The 11,444-nt window shown below is 42.1% G+C and overlaps 1 long non-coding RNA gene across 1 annotated transcript; it reads left to right on the forward strand.

Annotated features, from left to right (window-relative positions):
• Positions 1 to 6,307: 6,307 nt before the first annotated feature.
• LOC145521034 (uncharacterized) lies at positions 6,308 to 8,092 on the forward strand. Its single transcript, XR_014065015.1, has 2 exons — positions 6,308 to 6,930; positions 7,255 to 8,092. It is a non-coding gene; the product is annotated as an uncharacterized LOC145521034 (long non-coding RNA).
• Positions 8,093 to 11,444: the final 3,352 nt, after the last annotated feature.

An 11,444-nucleotide genomic window follows, 5' to 3' on the forward strand; every position in this document is an offset into this window, starting at 1 on the left:
GTGCCTTCTTTTCTTGTGGAGCACGGACTCTAGAGCGCAGGTTCTGTCATTGTGGTGCACAGGCTTAGTTGCTCCCCAGCACATGGGATCTTCCTGGATCAGGGATCGAACCCATGTCCCCTGCATTGGTAGGCAGATTCTTATCCACTGAGCCACCCAGGGAAGTTCCTGGATTAGTTTCCTAAGGCTGCTGTAACAAATTAGCATAAATTTGGTGACTTAAAAAAACCCAGAAACTTACCATTTCACAATTCTGGAGGCAAGAAGTTCAAAATCAAGGTGTTGGCAGCTACACTCCCTCTGAGACTCTGGGACTCCTTCCTTGCCTCTTCCTAGCTCCTGGTGCTGGCCAGCTGCCCCTGACAGTCCATGGCTTGTAGCCGCATCTTGCCAGTCTCTGCCTCTGCTGTCACACGGTGTTGTCCCCGAGTGTCTGTCTCCACGTGGTCTTTTCATCTTCTTGTAAGGACATCAGCCATATTGGACTAGAGCCCACCCTAATGACCTCATCTTAACAGGGTTACATCTGCCAGGGCTCTATTTCCAAATAAAGTCACAGGCACTATGGATTAGGGCTTCAGTGTATATATGTTTTTTGGTGACAGCTCAACCTATGATAGTAGGCATTCATGTCTGGTCTGCTGGTAGAGCAGGAGCTTGGGCAGGGGGTAACAGACGATGGGGGAAGGACAGAGTTGGTTGAGATCTATTGTGTCCCCCGGTTTACCCCAAGGAGGCGAGAGTGTGGCCCACAGAGAAGGGCTGTGTGTCAATGATCAGGGAACTCTGTGGGGCTCAGGTCACAGACAGGTGTTGCTCCGGGGCCCAAGAGATACAGCATGTGGAAAGGAAGAGGAGAGAGATTTCCTTCACCCTTAAAATATATTTATTTGTATATTTCACTGTGCCAGATCTTAGTTGCAGCATGCAAGATCTTTAGCAGTGGCATGTGGGATCTAATTCCCTGACCAGGGATTGAACCTGGGGCCCCTGCATTGGGAGTGTGAAGTCTTAGCCACTGGATCATCAGGGAAGTCCCCCTTCACCTTTTCAAGGAATGCAGTGTGACCGGCATCTGGAGGATCCCAGGGACACAGCCCTACTGGGCACTTCAGGGGCTGGCAGTCTCCAAGGTGCTGGGAGACAGTAGAATATTGATGGGGACAAATAGCAGTGTTAAAATGAAGCCCTCTCAAGATGTTTAGGGATAAGAAGTAAAGGAGCAAGGGAAAGAGAAAAGCCTGAAGGACTCAAAATTGTTGACTATTTAGCAGAATGGCCATATAGACAATTGTGTGAACTGGGAGAATATGAGAGCCCACGGGGTATCTCTTTAATTAATAAATAATTATCTCTGGACAGGTGGGACTTGTCAGGCAAACCAGATACACGGTGTCCCACTCTTCAGAGACCTGTGTAATGTGAGCAGGACAACCTCATTCTGTGCTGACCCTAATCACAGGCACAGTGGGCCTTGTAGGGCTGTGATCTTTAATGGAATAGAAATGGTTTAGAGGTGGGCCACAGGAGACAATGAAGTTTATTGTTTTGATTTCAGATTTCTTTTAAAAAATTCCCTTTAGTGTAATTGAAATGATCTAGCCTTTTGCTGTCGAGTCTGACTCTTTGCGACTCCATGGACTGCAGCATGCCAGGCTTCCCTGTCCTTCACCATCTCCTGGAGCTTGCTCAAACTCATGCCCATTGAGTCAGCAATGCCATCCAACCTTCTCATCCTCTGTTGTCTCCTTCTCCTCCTGCCCTCAATCTTTCCCAGCATCAGTGTCTTTTCTAATGAGTCAGCTCTTTGCATCAGGTGGCCAAAGAATTGGAGCTTCAAACCAGCCAATCCTAAAGGAAATAAACCCTGAATATTCGTTGGAAGGGCTGATGCTGAAGCTGAAGCTCCATGAAAGATGTTGGGTTCCAAATATGACATTGACAACAGAGATGCCATTCTGATGTACCATTCTTGGGGCTCCCTGCCTACTACTCTGGAAGAATGGGAAGAGCTTAGCTCCCAGAGGGTCTTCATGAGGCTCAGAGAAATTCACACTAGTGGTCCCAGGCAGGCACCCAGAGTCTCTGAGGCTGACTCTGGCCTAATAGCATTTATCGTAAGCTCATACTACCACTGGGATGCTGGTGAATTGAACATGTGTAGATAAAGATCATTCTTTGTAACTCCAATACTTTGACCACCTCATGCGAAGAGTTGACTCATTGGAAAAGACCCTGATGCTGGGAAGGATTGGGGGCAGGAGGAGAAGGGGACGACAGAGAATGAGATGGCTGGATGGCATCACTAACTCGATGGACATGAGTTTGGGTAGATTCCGGGAGTTGGTGATGGACAGGGAAGCCTGGCATGATGTGATTCATGGGGTCGCAAAGAGTCAGACACGACTGAGTGACTGAACTGAACTGAACTGTCTTCAGTGAGCTGTTACTTGCAAGAGACTATTAGCTGAGTGACAGTCTGTTCTGTTTAGTGACTAATGACTTTTTTCCTCAGCCCTACTTTAGTCATATTCTGTCATGCATGGTCTTTGGATTTTCAATATTAAAACACTGTGACATTTTCTCTAAACATGCATTTCTTATGAACTTCTTTGATGGTGACCTCTGTGACTTCATATTTTCCAAGTTCATAAACTTTATGAGCTGTTTGATGGCATTTACTCTTTTTAATTTTATCTTTCATTGTCCCCTTCTTAAATCCTGTAGCTATTTAGTAAGTTTGAACTGATCCAGTGGGAAACATGTTATTGGGTCCAGATTAAGTCTCTTTCGAGTGGTAATAATACGAAAATTATTAATTCATTTTTTTCTCTTTTAACTTGATGAGAACACAGGCTTTGCTCTAGTTGGCTTAAGGCATCTCTTTGCTTCAGGGGGAGGAGGGCTTGTTGGCTTTGTGTGATGAGCAAGGATATTCAGCTTCTTCTGTGGCAGCCAGGGTCACTCAGGGAAGCAAAGTCACTATGAGGATAATAGGAAGAAGGGACTGAGTGTAGGAATTGTTGTTGTTAGTGGCTCAGTAGTGTTCAACTCTTTGTGACCCCATGGACTGTAGCCTGCCAGGCTCCTCTGTCCATGGGGATTTCCCAGGAAAGAATACTGGGGTGGGTTGCCATTTCCTTTTCCAGAGTTAGACACAAATGTGGAAGCAGCTGAGGAAGTGGTGATCTGGAAGGAAGGTTGGGGAAGATCAGAGAGAACCCCTCCAGAGGCATTGGTGCTGGTGAACTAGTTGGAGCCTGAAGGGAAACCCAAGAAAGGAGAAGCGCCTTTGGCCATGGAAGTGAGACCATGAGGGGAGCTCATGGAGAGCTCCGTGGGAAGCTGTTGACCTTGGTAGCGGCTGCCTCTTGGGTCAGTGGCCAAGTGTCTGGTGGTGCTGCTTGTTTGAAGTCTGGAAGACAAACTTGTCAATCTTTTCTGGCTCCTCATTCAGACAAAAGTATAGTCTGTCAGAATTTCTTCTTGATTATTCAAAGGTTGAACAAGGGGTAAACCCAAATCCGCCTGCTGATCAAGTATTGCTAAGACACAGTCTGTCTGTTTAGGGAACAACGCGATTGGGAAGGCAGGTGTGAGGTGAATGGTGATATAGGTGAGTGAACTGGGGAATGGCTCTTGCAGCCCCTGCTTTGTCAGGGGATTGGTTTGAAGTGATCTGGTTTTATAGTAGTGGTTGAAAGATTCCCAGTTCATTTTTCCAGATACGTAAGTTCTCCATAGCACAAAATGAAAATGTCATCACCCAAATCAACATTGTACCAAATGTGCAAACTTCAAATCTGATACCTGTCTGAATATCATTTCTGCTAAGTAAATTAAAACAAGCAAACAAAATAACAGAAGAAACTTTCTTTCTGTCTCTTTTTAAGAGTCTGGGTTATTTACTGTTTGTCTACTTTTAAGGTTCCTGCCATTTCTACGTGGTTAATTTAATTTCCTTCTCCTTATGAGCCCTCCATTTTATGTTCACGTTGTTTGGTAACTTTTTTGGACAAATTCTGTGGAATCTGTGTTCCCTACATTGTGTGACCTCTGAAGTCTCTGCTTTAAAAAAAATCACTTATTTAAACAAATTCTTGATTTTATGTTTAAGCCTGTCTTTGTAGGGGTTGACCTGGGCCAGCATAGCTTATTGGTCAATGTGGACCTTAAATAAATAGACTGCCAGATATTTCTTTGGTAGAGATGAGTTTATTCTGGGTCATCAGAGAATTGCAATTCATGATAGGCAACCATGACAAGCCATGGTTCCCTTATAGCAAGGGAAGGACACTTTCATAGAGGGGAAAAGGAAGTTGGAAGGGCTGTTGTCAACAGAGAGACCATGACTTTCCACTGAATGAATCCTTGCCAGGAAAGAAGAGGAGTCTTTCTCCTTCCTATTGGGCTCTTTTATCATCACAGGGCATGAAAGCTCCCCCTTAATTGAGGTGTTTCTTTATTAATTAAGGTTTCTCTTTGTTAATGTTTTTACAGTCATCAACTGATTAGTCAAAAGATTTCCTTAAATGACTTAACCCAGCCACTTTTGATATGAAGAAGGTGTATGTGTACCTGTGTGTTGAGGTCATACCTTCAACACTCAGGCTGTTTGTAAGTCTGTCTTTGCCTTTGTTGTTGTTCAGTCAGTAAGTCGTGTTCGACTCTTTGCAACCCTTGGACTGCACCATGCCAGGCTTCCCTGACCTTCACTGTCTCCCAAAGTTTGCTCAAATTCATGTCGTTGAGTCGGTGATGCCATCCAACCATCTCATCCTCCGTTGTCCCCTTCTCCTCCTGCCCTCAATCTTTCCCAGCATCAGGGTCTTTTCCAATGAATTGGCTCTTCATGTTTATTTATCTTAGCTTTTATTTCCTGCTTTTGTAGGGCTTCAGGGCCAGCCAGAAGAGAGTAATTGGTGACCTCTCTGGTTCTCCTCAGTCATGAGAACAGCCCTCTACAAGTGTACTGTCCTTTGGAGCCCCAGTGATAGGTCAGAACTTTTCAAAGCACTTTATGCAAGCCTCATTCCTTCAGATTTTCCTTTTATATATTTTTGCCAGGCTTTTGTGTACCCCAATTAGTATTGCATTGTTAGTTAAACGGAATGTTAAATAACCAAAGCTGATTGTTCCCATCAGTGCCCTAGAGACAAGCCCTTTCCTGTGATGTTGAGCTCCGAGTGAGTCAAATACACAACACCTTGTGAATGCAGCTCTTTCAGGGAGCTGTGAGTCAGATCAGACAGTGACTGTGGTCTGAGCAGAGGGTTTTGGGAGAAGTTCGAGAGCCCATCTGTCCCTCTGGTGGCTGCAAGGCTGGTAGCTTTTCAGGCTAATGCTGTGCAGTTGGGGAAGGAGGTAGATAGGATTAACTCAAGTTAAAATGTCTCAGTCCCTGGTCTTCTTACCAAGATTTAGTAGCTTTTCTTTTTTTTGGAATAAACTCTCTTCAGATGTTTGCAAGCCTTTGGCTAATTTGCAAAGCTCTCAAAAAGCTGATTTTGATAATTTTGCCAGTATTTTTACAGCTTTGATGGAGGCTTGGATTGATGCAGGTTCTGACTCAGCTATTCTAGAATCCTGCCTCCCTCCCAGTAGTTCCAATTTTATTTTGTATTTTGGTTGTTTCGCTCTTCATGGGCAAATGACCAGAAGGCATCATTTCTCAATCCAATAAATTAAAATCAGAATTTCTATGTAACATCTGGCCAAGTACTCTGTTTATTGGCACCAAAATGATTATAATTCCATGGAAGAAAAAAAATTGATATCATAGTATATGTCTTTGGACTCAGAGGCCTTTTGTTTTCTATGTCTAAGAATATAGGAGTGGTGTAAACATTCCAAACATTCTGGATCCCATCCAGCAATATCGAGTTAAACAGAGAGGATTTGGAACAAATACTGATGGGAGGGAGTCTAACATTTATTGAAAACTTAGTACATGCCATTTTATTAGAAAAATATTATTTTAGTTATCCAACGCATCGTATAAGCAGTGAATTCTTCTGTTGTATTCTTTTACTAGAGGTAAGGGAGAATTACTGGCCAGAAAGTATTTAGTCCAGTTTAAGACACCACCTCCCACTTCAGTATAGTTTTTGCTTATTTCTATGTTTAACTGAAAATGCAATGTGTGTCCCCATGGCAAATAATAAACGTTGAATGAATATGTTAATACACATATGCATTTATGTTTTGCTGACTTTTTAAAAGATTTTTTTTTTTTGATGTGGGCCATTTTTAAAGTCTCTATTGAATTTGTTACAATATTGCTCCTGTGTTTATATTTGTTTTTCAGGCCATGCGGCACATGAGATCTTAATTCCCTGACCAGTGATCAAACCTGCACCCCCTGCATTGGAAGATGAAGTCTTAACCACTGGACCACCAGGGAAGTCCCCATTTTGCTCATTTTTGCTTTTCCAGATGTTGGTAGATTCTCTTTTGTTCCCTTTTCTCAATTGGATCCTAAGTTATTGGCCTATTTCTTTCTATTTCATAAATATTGCTCTGTGCACAGCACATGTTCAGAAAGTTGATGACTGATTGATCGTCAACTTCTAAACCTAATCTGAGGCTGAGGAATGTCATGGCTATTCCCTTGAAAGAATTGCACCCTATTTCACAAAAAGCGAAATTTCTATAATTCTTGTTGATAGAAAGTGGCTTTACATTGTATGCTGAGGTGTTAGTGCCAGAAATATGCCAAAAATGAAGCAGATTTTTGTTTTTCGCTTTTCATGGTGACCAGAATTGTATGTTAAAGCTTAAGGGTGTGTAGTTACCTAGAGGGAAGAAGAATTAGTGTGGATCAAATGCTACCTTCCATCTCTTTCTCTCATCCCCTTGGTTTTGCTTTCATCTCACTTTACCCTAGTGTATTGAAGTTATACATCATACTGAGGCAGTTCAGCCAAGAAGGTGAGTGGGAAATCAAAGAGGGTTGGGAACACAGCACCTAAAGGGAGACTGGTGCCTGAATGAAGCAGAGGGGCACACAGTTCCGGATTACATACTTTCCCAAATATTCCAAAAGTATATGACAGTATTTACTATCTATCTTAGTAATGCAAGGGAACCTTGAAGAAAGTGCAGAGCAAAGTTGCTTTTATTTTTAAAAATTTTTGTTTTTTTATGGAAATGTTAATTTATAATGTTGTGTTAGTTTCAAGTATATAGCAAAGTGATTCAGTTATACGTATATATACATACATATATAATTTCTCAGATTCTTTTCCATTATAGGTTATTGCAAGACATTGAATATAGTTCCCTGTCCTGTAGAGTAGATCCTTGTTGTTTATCTATGTTATACAAATTAAAAGACACTTGCTCCTTGGAAGAAAAGCTATTACAAACCTAGGCAGCGTATTAGAGACATCACTTTGCCAACAAAGGTCCATATAGTCAAAGCTTCAGTTTTTCCAGTAGTCATGTATAGATGTGAGAGTTGGACCATAAAGAAGACTGAGCGCCCAAGAATTGATGCTTTCAAATTGTGGTGCTGGAGAAGACTCTTGAGAGTCCCTTGGACTGCAAGGAGATCAAACCAGTCAATCCTAAAGGAAATCAGTCCTGAGTATTCATTGGAAGGACTGATGGTGAAGCTGAAGCTGCAATACTTTGGCCATCTGATGCGAAGAGCTGACTCACTGGAAAAGACTGTGATGATGGGAAAGATTGATGGCAAAAGTAGAAGAGGGTGGCAGAGGATAAGATGATTAGATAGAATCACTGGCTCAATGGACATGAATTTGAGCAAACTCTGGGAGATAGTGAAGGACAGGGAAGCCTGATGTGCTGCAGTCCATGGGGTCACAAAGATTTGGACACCTCCAGCCCTGAGATGGTGAATATGACCAAGGTCATCCAAAGAGGCTCCAAAGAGGAGTCTCCAAAGAGGAGCATCCAAAGAGGCTCAGACTTAGTGACTGAACAACAATAGTGTGTATCCATTAATCACAAATTCTTCCTTCCCTTCTTTTCCCCCTTTGGTAACCATAAGTTTGTTTGCTGTGTCTGTGAGTCTGTTTCTGTTTTGTAAATAAAGTTCATTTGTATTTTTTTTTTTAGATTCCACATATAAGTGATGTCATATGGTATTTGTCTGACTTCGCTTAGTATGATAATCTCCAGGTCCATCCATGTTGCTGCAGATGGAATTATTTCATTCTTTTTTACCATCAAGTAATACTCCATTGTATATATGTGTGTGTATACCATACCAAGAAGTCACTTTTAGATCAAGTTCTTGGGTATGCAGTTTCTGCCCTTACCATCACCTCTCAGAGTAACTTTACGGATGGCAGTGAGGTCTTACCTCTCTGCATGTGAATATTTGTCTGGTAGATTGCTGCTGAGTAAGCTAAAGGTGATTATCATATTCAACACCCTGGGATCTGTGTCCATGAACCTCATGTTCTAGAAGGCTTTGGAGGCTCTTTGGATGGCCTTAGTCATATTCACCATAACTGGGCTGGAGGTTGGAAGACAAACTTAGTCTGGAACCATTGCATATCTGGTCTGGTTCTGTGCTAGAACCCATTGTAGAATCTAATTCTAGCCATCCTTGGGAGATCCTTTGTCAGCATACGTGATAGGAATTATATATTATAACATAACTTAAGTCAAATTGAAATCCTACCTGAACACTTGCATTTAATATTTTAACTTGTAAAATTAGAAACAAAGGATTAAAATGTCTTTTCAGAATCTTTGGGTGATAACTTGTCCCTTATGAATATAGAGATAAATATTAGTCTAAACATAAGACTGCTAGATCTTTCAAAACTGTTTTTAGAAGTAATAGGTGTTAGAATCCAGGTTGCTTCTGAATTTGTCCTTATTGCATCTCTTCTCTCCTTGTTGAATTATGTGGAAAATGAGTGAGATATGAAGGCATAGACTAACAGCTTAAGGACACACTGAAACCTTAAGGCTAAAGTAAACTCATAAGATTGACTTTATAATTTAGGTTTCTGACATCCTTAGTTCTAGTACTCCCCCCACCTCCAACCATCCTGACCTCAGGCCCTTTGAATTCTGCAAACTCGATGTTTTCCATCATACAAGCTAAATGTGGGTGGAAGAAATAACCATGGGAGGCTAAGACTTCTTGCTTCAGGAATATGTGTTTGCTCTTCTAAGTTTATCCTTGTCTTCCTGCAGTTAACAATAGTTCTCTGATTCTTTTTATGTTTGCTTGGACTTCTCTTTGTGATGGTGTGCTGTGGTGAGTTGGGGAGTATAGCTGGCTAGGATTTGCTGACTATGGATAGAGATAAAAATTCCTTTGACACCTTATGTGAGGCTCTGCTCCAGAACTTCTGCATCTATGAAGGTTTTCTCAAGGTGGGGTGTCTACGTCTGGGCACTGGGGAAAGTGGTGGAGACTGATTCTTTGTTGCACTGAGACCTCCCCTCTCCTAGTCCTGCTGTGACGATGTTGGGAGCCTCTTATCCATGTGTTCATGAAGCTGTTTAGTCTGTTGTGATAGGGACCCATGAGGATCCTTGTGCTGCTCTTACCATCCCTTGGAGAGCTGGTTGATACCGTCTCTGGGTAACTTTTAAAATTTATTTATTTTATAAATTTATAATTTATAAAATTATTTATTTATTTTACTTTTGGCTGCATTGGGTCTTTGTTTCTATGCCTGGGCTTTCTATAGTTGCGGTGAGTGGGGGCTACCTTTTAGTTGCAGTGCGTGGGCTTCTCATTTCATTGACTTCTCTTATTGTGGAGCACAAGCTGTAGGTACATGGGCTTCTGTAGTTGCAGGTGATGCACAGGCTTAGTAGCTCCAAGGCATGTGGAATCTTCCTGAACCGGGGATCAAACCCATGTCCCCTGTATTGGCAGGCAGATTCCTCTCCACTGGGCCACCAGAAAAGTCCTGAATAATTTTTTTAAAAATTTGTTGCTTTATGACTGCACTGGGTCTTAGTTGTGGCATGAAGGCTCTAGTTTCTTGACCAGGGATCATACATGGGTCTCTTGCATTGGGAGCGTGGAGTCTTAGCCACTGGACCAGCAGGGAAGTATCTTCTCTGGGTAAGTATTCAGCTCACAGGAGCACTTCAGGGACATGTGGGTTTTGGCCATGAGGAGAGCATTATGCCATGGAGTGTCTTTGGGAGACCCCAAGGAGGAGACCAAGCTTGGCTTTTCCAAGCTCTTTTCAATGGAGGCTTGAAGGTGTTGAAGGAAACTTGTTCTCCATCTTAACAAAAAAATAAGGAAATCTCTGATCACATGAAGGACATATAAACAAAGGTGTCCTACTTAGCAGAGGGGATAAACATTTGGGTTTGCCTGACTTCACAGGTGCAGAAAATCAAGTGGAGAACTGAGTTAGGAACTAGACTTCTTTGTTTTTGTTTTTATTAATTGCCCGATGTTTCCCATTACATCTCCCAGATAATCTTTCGAGGCCAGCAAGAAAAGATACACACATTGCTGTTCATTATTTACTAAACTTTGTATTTGTGATTTGTGAAGGAAACTTAATATGAGAGTTGGTGTTTTGTAGAATAAAGCTTCTAAGTCTAACAGATTGAGACAAGTAGGCTAGAGTTTATATGAAAACTTTTCTTGTGTGTAGTTCAGTATTTTCCAGGTTAATTTTGTCTCGGAGTTTCAGTGGAAGAATTGGCAATTCAATGCATTGACAAAAAGGCAAGTTTTACCTTATAGACAACTCAAAAGACCTCAGGTAGAGCAGAAGAATTCATTTGCATCACCTGAAGTCCAAGGAAGCTGAACTTATACTTAAGGTCTAGCTTTCTGTTCATGTGCAAAATGTGAGAAACATGAAAATGGAAGTGAGCTGAAAACGTAATGTTAAACTTTTGTCTTGAAAAAAAATCATGGGTGTGACGATTTGTAATCTGGTCTCATGACCTCTGCTAATCCCTGTCAGTGGAGTAGTTTTTTCTCTCTGCTCCATTAGCGATTTTCACTCTCTATGATATCGCTTCTCACACTTTGGGCAGCTTACACCTGCGCTTGGCGCTCTCCCCTACACTGTTAGCCTCCCCAGAGCAGGGCCTAGGACTGGGCCAGCCCTCAACCCAGAACCAGGCCTAAGGAAGTCCTTGATAAGTGTTCAATGACTGGCATTGAGTAGGGCCGCTCACATATAAATAAACCCTCTTGCCTCCTTTCTCTTTTGGTTTTATATTTTTCAGCCCGCCTGTGGTCTTGTGGCCAGCCTGCCCCATGGTGCCTATTGTTTTTTTCTTTTTATTTTAAATTGGAGGATAATTGCTTTACAATATTGTGTTGGTTTCTGCCGTACAGCAATGTAAATCAGCCATATGAATCATCCCCTCCCTCTTGAGCCTCCCTCTCACCTCCCCATCTTATTCCTCTAGGTCATCACAATGCACCAGGCTGAGCTCCCTGTGTTATGCAGCAGCTTCCTACTAGCTAT

Source organism: Giraffa tippelskirchi, chromosome 9 (genome assembly GCF_054371585.1).
Source record: "Giraffa tippelskirchi isolate mGirTip1 chromosome 9, T2T-mGirTip1v1.2.pri, whole genome shotgun sequence".
Lineage (NCBI taxonomy): Eukaryota > Metazoa > Chordata > Mammalia > Artiodactyla > Giraffidae > Giraffa > Giraffa tippelskirchi.